This window comes from Microtus ochrogaster, linkage group LG3, assembly GCF_000317375.1.
Source record: "Microtus ochrogaster isolate Prairie Vole_2 linkage group LG3, MicOch1.0, whole genome shotgun sequence".
Classification (NCBI taxonomy): Eukaryota; Metazoa; Chordata; class Mammalia; order Rodentia; family Cricetidae; genus Microtus; species Microtus ochrogaster.
Genome location: NC_022029.1, coordinates 46,519,943 through 46,533,622, shown reverse-complemented (window position 1 = coordinate 46,533,622; position 13,680 = coordinate 46,519,943). Strand labels below are relative to the sequence as shown.

Below are 13,680 nucleotides of genomic sequence, written 5' to 3'. Positions count from 1 at the left end.
CTGTCCTGAAACTAGATCTTGTAGACCTGGTTGTCCTCCAACTCACAGAGATCTGCCTTCCTCTGCCTCCTGAGTGCTGGGATTAAAGGTGTGTGCCACCACCACCGGGCCTTCCTTAAGGTCTTTGAGCTTATTAACAACCTGCCAGCTAGCCACTCTCTGGTTCAAGCACTCTTCCTCAGCAATCATGTATGGAACGCCATTGTTGAGTTGAGCTCCAGGGTGAAGGAGAGCCCCTGCTTCTGGAAGTTCACAAACTCAAGGACTATCTGTGTTCCGGGACTGCCACCCCGGCCTTTGCACTTTGTGTCCAGGACTAGTGAGGGGCCAGCCCGGCCTTCAGTGCTGCACTATTGCGGCTGTACTACTGCAGCTGTACTACTGCAGCTGTACTATTGCAGTTCTTCCCTGCAGCCCCCAGGCTTACCACACACAGCCCTCCACCTGCAAGGCTCTGTCTGTCTATACTTTCTCTGCCTGCCCACCTGGATGCACAGATGAAATTCTGCTCTTGAGAACCAGGTCCCTAGAGCGGGCCCTGTTTCCTAGCGTCTCAGCAGAATGTCCACGCAGGCTTCCCTCGACCCAAACCTGAGGCCCAAGAGAAGTTTATGACTGACCATGGTGGCAGAACCATCCTGGGGGTATTTAAGGCAATCCCACAGCACACTGACAAGGGCGGGTGGTGCAGAACGCAAATCCTATCCTGTTAAAGCCGACTGCCCCCAGCTGTGAGGTGCTCGTACCCTGACAGCTGGCTACGTACAGCTTTGATGCTTGCTCTGACCTCACCTCACCTCTCTCAGCTGACCCCCATTGCTCCATGCCTGGTCAGGTCCTCAGTTGATATACTGTTTCCACAGTCTGTTCACACCATTCTCCTCTGAAAGGGGAGCCCCTCCCAAGCCCCCTGAGATTCCCCTCACCCCATCCTTCATCCCTGCCTGACCACCTAGGGGCTCTAACAGTGTCTGTGGGTGGTCATGCAACTCTGCACATGTGTATAGATGTGTCTAGTTTCCCAAACATATAAGGTCAAGGTTCATGTCTTGTTCTTTCCCAGGCTTGCAGCAGAGCCCACAGTTGGGGTTGGCCTCTGCCTGTTCTAGGTGACTCTTGAGTAGAGAGGACTGTGGGAAGTCTCTCCCAGGCAGCTGCAACATCCCCAGCACAGCGTGGCAGTGCCTAGAGTGAACCCCCCAATCCTTGCTCTAGGGGTTGCTTAGCAGAGCCCCAAAGCATGGAAAGGCCACATGGAGCTGAGGTCTATCCACCAACCCAGGTCAAAACTGACGCCTGCCTTGGGTTTTGCAGGTCTTCCTGCCCCCAGGTGTTCATGTGAAGGAATCACAAGGAACCCAGAAAGGGGCGGGCCTCCCACCCCTGGCAACCCTTGGAAACTGGCCTGTCTGCAACCACTCTTTACCACAAGGTCCACAGCCAAGCTTCCTCAGGCCCGCTCTGTGTCCCTTTCTCCACACAGCATGCCAATAACTATGGAGCTGAACACTCCTAGGTCAGAACTGGGAAGTCCTGTAGGGTCTTCAGGACCTGGGAGGGATGGGTGGAGTCAACTCCTCCTCAGAGAAGGAGCAGGGTTTTTTTTTGTTTGTTTGTTTGTTTGTTTTGGTTTTTCGAGACAGGGTTTCTCTGTAGCTTTGGTGCCTGTTCTGGAACTAGCTCTTATAGACCAGGAACTCACAGAGATCCGCCTGACTCTGCCTCCCAAGTGCTGGGATTAAAGGCGTGCGCCACCACCGCCCAGCTGAGAAGGAGCAGTTCTTACAACCTCTGTGCACCTTGTTTTGTCTGCCTATCCTCCGCTCCAGTGGAAAGAGTTGAGGAAAGCAGGAGCAAATCCACATCCCAGACCCCTCAGCCCCTCCACAGAAGCCCCACTTCAGTGGTTCACCAGACCACTCCTCAGACCCCCATCTCTGACTTTAGAGGTGTGAGGCGTAGCTTCCTACCTGTGAAGTAGGGTGAATGAGAATTCCCAGCTTGTACATCTACCTCGAGCTATGAGAACATCTGAGCGGCATGTTTAGCGTGGTGCGTGGTGTATGGGCGGAGCTCAACAGACGGTCACTTAAAAACTACTCTGACTCAGGATAAAGGGCCAGGTGACCTCGACTGTGCGCTAAGTTCCACTCAGAGCAGCTAGCTCACACTCCTAGGTGATTGCTGCAGCCCGATTCAGGGCCACAACTTTCTTCCTTCCAGGGTGACCTTAGAAATGTCTATTATTCACACAGGCTCAGGTGTATACACACCAACAAATGCACACACAGAGACCAAGCACACACAAAACTCAGACGCATACACACACATATATACATACATACATACATACATACATACATACATACATACAGAGAGGCATACAAACACAAAGCACAGACACCATCACAAGCATGCACAGAGCCACAGATGTTTACAGCAGGTTCACACACAGAAACACAAACACATACCTGCCAACACAGATACACATACAGAGGCACACAGACATAGAGACAGTGTGACACAAACACAAGACATGCGCACAGACACTCAGGCGGGTGCACTGAGTCACACAAACACAGTCACAGATGAGCACACAGAAACAGACACAGGAACACACACAGGAAGGCTTCCATGGTGACCCACGCACACTGGCCCCCCAGGAGCTGCAGACCCTGGGGGATGCCTGGAACAGGGGGCCTGAAGCCACCCCAACACAGATGGGTGTTTGCACATTTCACCTGCTGTGTGGGCCAAAGAAGCATTTGGAAACCAGCTTGGGAAGACCACAACCGTTCACAACACTGTTCTGCAAGAGATTATAAAACACTGCCCTAGAAACAAACGTTTGCAATAGAACCCTCCAAAAGCTGGGAATTGCCTGTACCAGAAAACTAACAGTGCAAGAAGGGGGAAAAACCGCATAAACTTGGTTTGCCTCTGTAAAATTAATACCAATTACAAAAACATTTATGTGAACTGCTCACCATTTCCACCTAATTACCATGCAGCACAATTATGCATATCATTAAGAGTACACAGGATTAATTATGCTGTATGTTTCATGTGATTACACCTCCACACCCTGAGTTCACAGAGGCCCAGCCTCCCCAGGGTCAGGCCAGGGTCGAGACCCTTGCCAAGTTCTGCAGCAGATCCACAGCAAGCCACACCCAGCCTCACGGCTGCTGGCCACGGACAACCTGAGGCTTTGCCGGGTCCTTCTGGCCAATACCATCAGTATACACACCCCTGACGAGAAGCCATCTTTGGCCAAAGCCAAAGACGAGAGAATCTTCAAACATCTAAGGGTCACAACACGGTCAAATGGCCCCATGGGAACCTGGACCCACTGTCTCCAGGGGTCTGGTCCTGCAAGGGCAGCCCACCCAGGTCCAGACCTCATCACCCTCAAGCTACCTGTAGCCCCACGGCTGCCACCTCTGCTCGCTCTCGCTCTCTCTCTCTCTCTCTCTCTCTCTCTCTCTCTGATCCCCTCAGTTCCCACACTCAGTAGCCTCTTAAGTGTGCTGGGGAGACACAGGCTGGTGGCAAAGAACTAAACACGAGGAAGTCACTTGCACCTGACAGAGACCGTCACGGCTACAAAGGGCAGGAGGTGCCGTGTCGGCCCTTGCTCAGCTCACAAGACGGAAGGGGAAGCAGGCATGTGCAGACGAGCTTTCTCGGTGCCAAACCAAGAACACACATGGCTGAATTTAAATCCTCAGACACCTGTGAAGCCAACTGCCTAAGGAGTCTCTTAAAAGACGAGTGAAAGAAAATAGCCAGGCTTAGAGCAAGGAGCGCTTACAAGGCAAACAAACAAACGAAGAGTGAGAGTGTGCCCACTCGGCAGGTGGCAACGCCAAGGTGGGCAGAGGCTGGGTGATCCGCTCAAGGACACACGCCAAGGAAGTAGCAAAGTCAAGGTCAAACCCCATCCGCCCGCCCGGGGCCAAGTCTGATGGCCTTGGCACACTGCCACACCGCCTCTGCCTGAGTTCAGCAATACCAACATGGTTCATGTCTTTATCCCCAAATCCTTTGATTCTACCTCGTGAAACGCTAAAGACACCTTTTTCTCCGACAGTTTTTGCCTGTATCCTTCTGCTTGCTTACCAAAAAGGCTGGTCTCAGCTTGTCCCCTCCTACTTTGGCAGACCTGGCCCTGCTGGAGAGGGGCAGCTTTACTCAGGCCCAAGGACATGCTCAGCAATACTTACCCACATGGAGCAGTCTGGGAGTGGGGAGGGCTAGGCCTGGCAGCTCATCTCTGAGGGTAGGGGGAGAGGGATTACCAAGAAGCAGACATCCTAGTTCAAATCCCCAAACGCCAGCATCACTGCCTCCTGTGGCACAAGCCTGGTGAAGTCACCGGCTCCCTGACACATCTGCAGGGCCGCCTAGCTCTGATGAAAGCAACTCATCCCACGGACGCCCCCTTCAGGGCCTGCTGACGCAGGTTCTCACCTCCTGCAAGCCTGGCCCAGGCCCAGGCTCTCCTAAGGAAATCAACTCAAACAGCAGCTCCAGTGCCCCCCAGGAAGCAACACCCCACAGGCGGCATGGGCTCTCCTGCACAAGCAAAAAAGGGTCACCACTGCTCCCCACCCCACCCCCTCCTCCTCTGCACTGCTGTCCCGTACAATTATTTCTACACTGATTTTCTACCTGCATTTCTCTTCTTTGGTGCCCCCAAATGACCTTTCTTGGATGTCGCTGGGGACCTAGGGCTCCAAGAGTCAGCCTCCTCTGGGGATAATATCACAGCTTACCACAGCCTGACTGGGCCCAGCCCTCTAGCCTCACTGGGTTGAAAATGCCCTTGGCCACCTAGCTAACTGCTCTTGCCCTTCCACTCAGCTTAGGCGTCACATCCGGCAGAATCCTTCAGGACTCTCCCTCTTTGGGACTAGGCTTCCCTTATCTAGTTACAGTAAAGACGTGAGTCCCTTCCTGTATTTTGTTGTTGTTGTTTTACAGCTGCCCACAGCTGACAATTGGTTACCCATCTCCCACCTGAAGCTGCACGGCCCTTGGGTGTCATCTGTGTAACCAATGCATGGCACCCTGGGGGCTTTTCAGAGGTGAATAGGGACACTATGCATCTGGAGCAAGGGCCCTCCAGAGAGAAAGCTGAAAGGCTGCTAGACCTGCCACCTTGGGGCCCAGGCTTCAGATGCCAGGCTATTGGGAGGGTGTTGACAGCAGAAAATACAGAGGCACTGCCCAGCCCCATTGGGCTTTTTATATGAGCTTCCAGAACCAGGCAGGGCCTCAGACCACCACCACAGGCCAGGCTTGGAACCATAGGCCTCTGAGAGGACAGCAACAGGCGCCACACTGTTACTGGCAATAAAACTGTTAGAAGCCATTGCAATGCCAGCTGCCAAGCTGGTTAAGGTCTGGACCCTCCCATGCTCTAGGCTATGGGCAAAGCCAGTAGCTCCAGCAAGACCAGAACCCTTAGGAGACCAGGGGGCAGGGCATCAGCGACAGAGCTAGGGCCATCAGGGGTAGGGCTTGGGCCATACCACTTGGGCAGGAGCCTCTACAGTCAATTCCTGGCTTTGCAGTGGGAGTTACAGAGAGACCATCAAGGTAGCTCAGGAAATGAAGGTGTCTGCTGCCAAACCTGACAACTGGCGTTTGATGTCCAGGACCCACATGGTGGAAGAAGAGAACAGACACCCCACGGGCTGTCCTGACCACCATACATGTGCCTGCCACCATCTATCTACAAATGTATATGGTGACCATGGGGACCCTCTCCCCTGCATCCTAAGGACAAGCATTTTGTAGGTTCTCACACAAGGCCTTCATGAGAGCTCTCCTTATTCATGGAGTATTGCACAATGACCCCCACTTTAAGAAAAGGGGCACATTCTTCCTGGGTCCCCACTGTGTGCAGCTGTCCTTGCCCAGTTCACAGAGAAAGCCAGCATCTCAAAGCTGCCGAAAGCCAGGCAGCCAATGAGTCTCAGCATCTGAGATGCTAACCACCAGCAGGCGGGGCTGCCTGCCTCCCCGGTTTCCTTTTTATCCTGCACATCTGTCCCCAGGAGCCTAAGTAAGGGTCTGATCAGCAGAGCGACGAGCTCTGGTTTACCTCCATGCTGGGTTCTTTATCTCTCCCTGTCTTATCCCTTCTAGCCTTGTCTCCAACAAGGACAGCTAGATCCAAGAGGCACCCATGGCCAGTGCTGGGGAAGGCACTGAGGTAGGCACTGAGGTAGGCAAGGTGGATATGATACTATTGCCAAACAACAGGCTCTGGCTTCGTAGGGTAGCAAGGTGACCAGGAAGAGGAATTTTTATGTTCCCTTCCTTGCCTCTCTCTTTCTATGCTGTTACCCACCTCCTCAGGAGCTCCTGAATCAGAGCTGGACACAGCTTGAACCCACATACCAGGAGAATTCTACAGATACTCCTTCCTATAAAGGAGTATTCTGAAGGCTCACTTTCTCCTGCTTGAGTGTGGCCTCCAGCCCGACTCAATCTTTAGTTATGTCTTCAACTCCCAGGGAACCATTTGGGGGATAATAGTTCACTGCAGTGATGCTTTTCAGAGGGATTTTCAAAGATTTTCCCCTATCCTGGTCCAACCATAATCCTATAAAGCTAGACTGTCTATTGTCCCTGGAAGTCGAGTACAAGCAGCTCCTCTGCACCCAGCTCTTCTTGATCTGGGCTTCTTCCTGCACACACTGAGTAACCTGGCCCTAAGTCTTTAAATTTCTTACCATTTATTTATTTGTAATTTTGTTTAGTTTATTTGAAATAGTCTATGTAGACCTGGCTGGCCTCAAACTCACAGAGATCTTCTTGCTTCTGTTACCCAAGTGCTAGGATTAAAGGCATAAGCACATGTACATCACACACACACACACACACACACACACACACACACACACACACACAGTCGTTTATGTGGGATCCTGGGGATTAAATCCTGATCACCAGGCTTGTCTTCCATGTATGTTTCCCCACCGAACTCTCTTTCTCTCTTTTTTAAAGATTTATTTATTATGTATACAACATTCCTTCCATGTATGCTTGCATGCCAGAAGAGGGCACCAGATCTCATTATAGATGGCTGTGAGCCATCATGTGGTTGCTGGGAATTGAACTCAGGACCTCTGGAAGAGCAGTCGGTGCTCTTAACCTCTGAGCCATCTCTCCAGCCCCTCCCCCCTTTTAAAAATTTTTTAAAACATTGATTTATGGTTCTTTTGGTGTTGTTGATTTCGAGACAGGGTTTCTCTGTAGCTGTGGAGACTATGCTGGAACTAGCTCTGTAGACCAGGCTGGCCTCGAACTCACAGAGATCCACCTGCCTCTGCTTCCCAAGTGCTGGGATTAAAGGCGTGCACCACCACTACCCGGCTTCTCTTTTTTATTTTGTTGTTGTTCCCATATTTTTTTTATTGTTTTTCGAGACAGGGTTTCTCTGTGTATGCCTGGCTGTCCTAGAACTCACTCTGTAGACCAGGCTGGGTTCTAACTCAAGAGATCCGCCTGCCTCTGCCTCCCGAGTGCTGGGATTAAAGGTGTGCACCATTGCCACCACCACGCCGCTCCATATGATTTTCCTTTGTTAGCAGACCTCTCAATCCCAACCTGTCTTTATCAGGATTCCTATTAAACTGGCTATGTGAAAGCCCCGTGCCTGACGGTTCCTTTTAGGGACCTGCCTTTCAACAATTTCATAAAGCCCAGGCCGCTCTCAAATTCACTGTGTAGACAGAGAATGCCCTTGAACTCCTCCTGATCCTCCTGCCCAAATGTATGCACTACCAAGTCCAACTTTAGGTTCTGTTTTGAGATGGGGGTCTCACTCTGGAGACCAAGTAGGCCTTAGACTCTCAGCCGTTTTCCTGCTTCAGCCTCACGGGCTTGGCTTCTGTTAGTTATTTTTCACTCCTGACCCCCAGCCATGCTCCCAAGCCTGGCTTCCCATTGGCCCAGCTACTGAGGATGAAGCCTTCTACACCGCAGACTCTTTCCCTTCATTACAAGGGTTCTGAATAAAATACAGTTCTACTCCAACCCCTTTTATGAGTCAGGTATGAGTTTATTTGTTGTTGTCATTATAAGCATATTCATTTACATTTTTTCTAAGAATACAAAAATATATGACAAAAGAAAGCCATATTCCCGATGATAGGCCGTGTGTCTCCCTAAGAGGGAAATCTTTTCTATGCATCCACTAACCTATAAATGTGAATAATTAACTTTTTTTCTTTGAGACAAGGTGTCGTTACGTAGTCTTAGCTGGCCTGGAACTTACAGTATGGACTAGATTGGCCTTGAAATCACAAAAGATTTGCCTGCCTGTCTCTTGAATGCTAGGATCAAAAGTATGTGCAACCACACCTGAATCTTCTTTTCTTTAATTAAACTTGGCCCACACAGTAGAAGACTCCCACAGCTGTCCTTTGACCTCCGCATGTTTGTCATGCTGTGTATAACACACACAACAAACAAAATAAAATAAAAATTTTTTTTTTGTTTTGTTTTTCGAGACAGGGTTTCTCTGTGGCTTTGGAGCCTGTCCTGGAACTAGCTCTTGTAGACCAGGCTGGTCTCAAACTCACTCTGCCTCCTGAGTGCTGGGATTAAAGGTGTGCGCCACCATCGCCCGGCTTAAAATAAAATTTTAAAGAGTTTTAAAAAGTGAATTATACCTCTAAGCACTTAGAAAACAGAGAAGGATGAATGTAGAGTTCAAGGCTAGCCTGGTCTACAAAAGACAAGAGTGCATTAAGCACACTGCAGTTCTGGGTAACCCAACAGCACCTCAACCAATAAGGATATCCTCACCAGCTCACATGCTTCGAGGGAATCTATGTAGCTCTCCCTTTATTTGTAAGTTCATCCTTTCAGACTCTGTATCAATCACACAGGTCCATTCCATCAGCAAGCCTCCTCTCCAAGGCGTCTGCCAGCTGGAATGTTAGAGGATGCCTCCACTTGGCATGGGGAGGGCACACTGTCTGGCACCTCCCAGAGTCCTTTGGGAAACAGAGAAGTCATGCTTCAAGGTCATGGCCATGCACAGACATCTCAACGCAGTCCTCATCCAGGCAACAGCTCAGCCCGCAAGCCTGACCCCTCAATCCGGATCATCGTCACCACCCTAAGCATCTCATGCCACCTTTCAGAATGGTTCCTGGAACTCGCTGTCAGGTCCAAACTGTCTTCTGCACCAGCCTCCACCATCCAGGACAATACCAGCACTGGGGCCAGATGCAGAGGTTCACATCAGCAATCCCAGCACTCTACAGGCTAAAGGGGGAAGATTTACCATAGGTATGGAGCCAGCCTAGGACAGAGCAAGACGCTGCCTCAAAAATCCAAACCAAAGCAAACAGGAACACTAGGTTAACATTCTCGAGACCCCAACCCCAGTCCCACCACTGGCTATAAGATGGGCACCTGTCCATCCCGTCTAGGCGCCCAGACAGGCCAGTTAACAGGCTCAGAATTAAAAAATGACCTTGGTGTTTGGAACAGAGAGGCAGGATCAATAGGGATGACCACAGGAAAGAGAAAATGGGAAGCTAGTCTGGTATCTGAATAAGGTCAGGAAACCTTAGGGGTCAGAGGATCACAGCAGGACAAAGCAACAGTCGCTGCTGAAAAATAATCATACCATAGTCGGGTTCAGTTAGAGGGCCCTGTGACCCCACTGACTGTGGAGCAACACCCACACCTGCTGGCGCTGGGCTAGCTGACTAGGTATTCCCTGGTAGAGGGAGGGAGGGGAAGGTGAGACCTCTGGGACACCAGAGCAGGGACTTCTGCCTAAAATCCACAGGGCTGTAGCTATCAGTGGCAGCACTGGGGGACCTTGGCCTGCCCTTCCCTTTGTTGCCAAGACCCCCTGGGGCTATGCAACTGGACTCTGGCCTTCCTGCCCTGAAGTCTGAGCTCTTAAGCCCCAGTCTGCGGAATGAAGAATCGAGATTCTGCACCGCCTGGGCTCAGCTGGCCCAGCCTGCTCCTCCTACCCCACCCCCAGCAAGTGCAGGAACCCTCTCCCCAGACTACTGGGAAGCCTTAGCCAAGATTCCAGCGCCTCCCAGGTCCTGATCCACCTCCCCAGGCATCTACCGCATTGCAACTGCCCAAATGATCCCCCTCCTCCCCGCTCCCTCGCCCACCGAACATGTCACTCCTGGGCTGCCACTAGGTACTGCCCCTTCCTCCTAGAAGCCGTCTTCACCCCTCAGTTGGCAGTGACCTCCCTCCCCAGCACCCTGCAGCTGTTAATTAGTTGGGTACGCCACAATACAGCATCTCCTCAAAGTGGGCACAGGGCCGGGCTCACAGGAAATGCCCAGTAAACAAAATCTCAGGCAAGAGGAAGCAAACACAGAGGGAAAATGCTACCAGACTCAAGGCAGAGGATGAACAAAATGCTGGAGCTAACTCGAGGGACTGGAGGTGCTTGGCCAACCTGTTGACAAAGCCATTTGTGAGACTTGGGACAGCCTGCCAAGATTTCTAAGCAGCGTCAGCAGCGCTCACCCAGGTTTGGTGAAAGAAGCAGGAAAGTGGGTGGGGTTCCTCAAAACACCCCCCTCCCACGCAGACCCACATGCAGAGAGCAGTGACAACAGCCCACACATTCACTGACCCTTGGCTAAGACGGTGACTCTGCCACACATCCTGGGAGCCAGCAGCTACCTCCTCCTCAATCCAGGACCCTTGCTTACATAGCACCGAAGTCGGCACACATAAAGCAGGCTGTCTGAGCAAACACAGACACACAGTGTGGACCCATCTGACCCACACAGTGAAATGGAGGCAGCTCGGACACGGCACATATCTCTCAGGAAAAGACTTGCATGTTGGGAACTCAATTTCATTTCTTAGGGAAAAATATTATAACCACCAAGACAAATAAAGCCAGATACACACATCAGCCCAGGTACGAGAGAGGCTGAGGAAGGATGGCGACTTGACCACAGGAGTTTGAGACCAGAGTGGATTAAGAGTGATTTCAAAAATAAAAGAAACTTAAGACAAATGACACAAAATAAGTCCTTGCAGAAAACCCAGCCTTGCTGCGACAGCTGATGGCTTCTGGTATCCACCAGATACTAAAATGGAGGGAGAAACAACTCCCCCAAGGCCCACATCCTAGCTCTAACTTCTACAAGCCAAACACAGTCAACCATCAGTGGGAAGAAGGCAGTGATGGAGACCCTACACCAGCAAACCGGAGGAGGTGGCAAGTGGTTAAGGGGCCCTTCTGCCTCAGGCCCTGGGTACAAGAGGCAGCCATGAGAGGAAATGGGCATGGCCTCACCCAGATAGCCTCCAACCCAGCTCCTAAGTGTCCTCAGGGCTCTCCTCCCACCCACGATCCTAAGGACTGGAGCATCACTGGTAACATCTTAGGAGGGGTCCACCCATCTGAAAGTCAAGGCTGTGCTGAGTCTCCCCTGGTGTCTTGAGGGAATCTGGGAAAGAACTTGGGTCTCCGGGAGACTTGCGCCCTCCACATGGTCTATAAGCAGACAATGACCCTCATGGGAGCCCCACTAAATGTCCAACAGAAGACCCAGAATACCCCAGAGGACAGATCACCTTCAGCTCGTCTTGTCCCTCGCTGGCTGGTTGAGAAGAGGAATGGCAGAAAAGGTCATGAAAATGATCGCGAAATGTCCTCAAGGACTGAAGGACTTGTGAGAGATTGGACTGGGAGAGACCCTTACAAATTATCCGCAGAGATCTCCACGTACACCTTGGGGAGAGCACCATGTGTGAAGGCTGCACGGAAGCTGTGTTTTACACACTCAGCAGTCAGACCAACATACCATCCCGGCCCTCTCTGCCAAAGCCCAACCCTGGCAGGCCCTTACTCTCTCCCACCTTCTCTAACTAAGTAGCCTTCTCCGTCACCACTACTGTGAGGGGGGCGGGGGACGACGCCAGAACAGCCTATCCCTATTCTGGGTCTGAAATTCCACCAGGAAACCTGGAGCCACAGAATTTTAAAGTTGGAATGGGGCCTTCAGGCGTCATCAACCCCCACCACAGAGGAATCCCGCCTGCAGACACACTGACAGATGGCCACTGGCGCCTCTCTAGGCTCCTCTAGCGCGGAAGGCAGTCCTAGCATTTAGGATGTTCATTCCTTGAGTCTAAAGGGGATTCACCTTTCCTCAGGTGAGGCTCCAGGCAAGCACAAGAAAGCCTGGGCCACCATAAGCCCAGGAATCAGGAGCTGCAGACTGGATGGGGGAGGGGAGCTGAAGATAAAGCACCAGGAGGCAACAGGGCCTGCAGGAGAAGGGGCTTCACGAAAGTGAAGCAGGCAGGTGCCAGACCTATGACACAATTCGGCCTGGGGCCCCTACCAACAACTGCCCCCAGACACAAATGGACTCTCTGACATTATTACCTGTCAACAGCTCCACCAGGGCCTTAATGGGTCCCAGAACCAGAGGAGACTAGTCAGCTTGCCTAAAAGCCCACAGGAACTTCCACAACCCAACTATCCAAAGGCAAGTGACTGCCCTAACGACCTGCAAATGGCCCCTGACAACATAGGGGATAGTCCAAAGAGGGTCCGCCTGGCAGCTGGGCTTCCCAAATCCCACAGGCCAGTCCTAACACCCCAGCAACGCAAGAATAGCTCCCCAGGCTGCAGCTGTCACATCTGCCTGGGAAGGAGGAGGCACAGTGGAGCAGCACCTGATCCCTGAATCCCTGCGCAGCTTGCCTGCCTGCCTGCCCAGGAGGAGGTTCAGCCGCTGGCAGCCCTGGGTGAAACATGAAGACCTAACTGTTCCCAGGGGATGCTGATGGCAGTCTCTGGGCACAGCATAGAGGGGCAAGCTGGGTCACCCGGCTGAGAATACTCCTCCCCGAAGGCTCCTGTCCCCTCTAGTTTGAGAGAGTGCAGTTGTGCGGTCCCCAGCCTGCCCTTTCTCCCCAGCCTTATGCAGGCCAGAACTGCCCAGCTGGGTGCAAGACGCCATCTTGGGTCAAGGTGCAGCCACGGAGGGCTCCCCTTGGGAGACCGAGAAGGGAGCCCTGAGACCCAGTGGGAACCTATTCCCACTCAGGGTGCTCACACCTACTCAGCTGGCTTTGCAGGAAGAGACGAGAGGAGGGGATGCGGAGACAGGGGGAAGCAACTGAGGGGGGAGCGAAGGGAGAAGGTGCCCCCAAGAAGGCAGGCTCCAGGAAAGCAAAATGAAGTTTGGCAGCCATAGGGCCGCGGGCCCCGCGAAGAGGGGCTGGGGGAGGCCGGGGGCGGGCCCTGGACACATGCCAGCTCGGTCCGCGCCAACGAGGAGGGAGGGCTTGACGGCCTGGAGTGGGGAGCCCGGGTGAGGGCGGGACACGGACCGCGGCCGGCGCTGCTCTGAGGCTCGGGGTCTCCTGAGGTGTGGGCAACGTGGGGACCGAGACCCCCGATCCGCAGCCTCTGCGAGGCCTCGTCCTTCACTGTGCAGACGCGAAGCTTTCAAGGACACGTCTACAGCGGCCCGGCGGGGGTGCGTGTGAGTGTGTGCAGGGGGAGTCTGCTGCAGGGGGCGACCCCGGCATCCCCACCGGAGTCGTTTCCAGCCTCGCCGCTCCCGCCCCCGCACCTTCCAGCCCTCCGCGGCCGGGCCCGGGGATCCTCGCCCACTCCCGCCCCGCCCCCACACTGCG

At 52.8% G+C, this 13,680-nt stretch overlaps 1 protein-coding gene across 5 annotated transcripts in view; it reads right to left on the bottom strand.

The window, feature by feature from the left end:
- The window catches only part of Dnmt3a (DNA methyltransferase 3 alpha), a 137,214-nt gene that overhangs the window by 93,316 nt on the left and 30,218 nt on the right, over positions 1-13,680 (bottom strand). The window contains exons 1-2 of one of the 5 annotated variants that reach the window (XM_026785967.1): positions 9,161-10,083; positions 8,827-9,017 (exon numbers count right to left, since the gene is read on the bottom strand). The exons of 3 other annotated variants lie outside the window; for them this stretch is intronic. The gene's annotated coding sequence lies outside the window, so the exon portion shown is untranslated. Of the gene's footprint in view, positions 1-8,826; positions 10,084-13,680 lie in introns of those variants that run through there. One more of the 5 variants, XM_026785966.1, reaches the window with a different exon arrangement.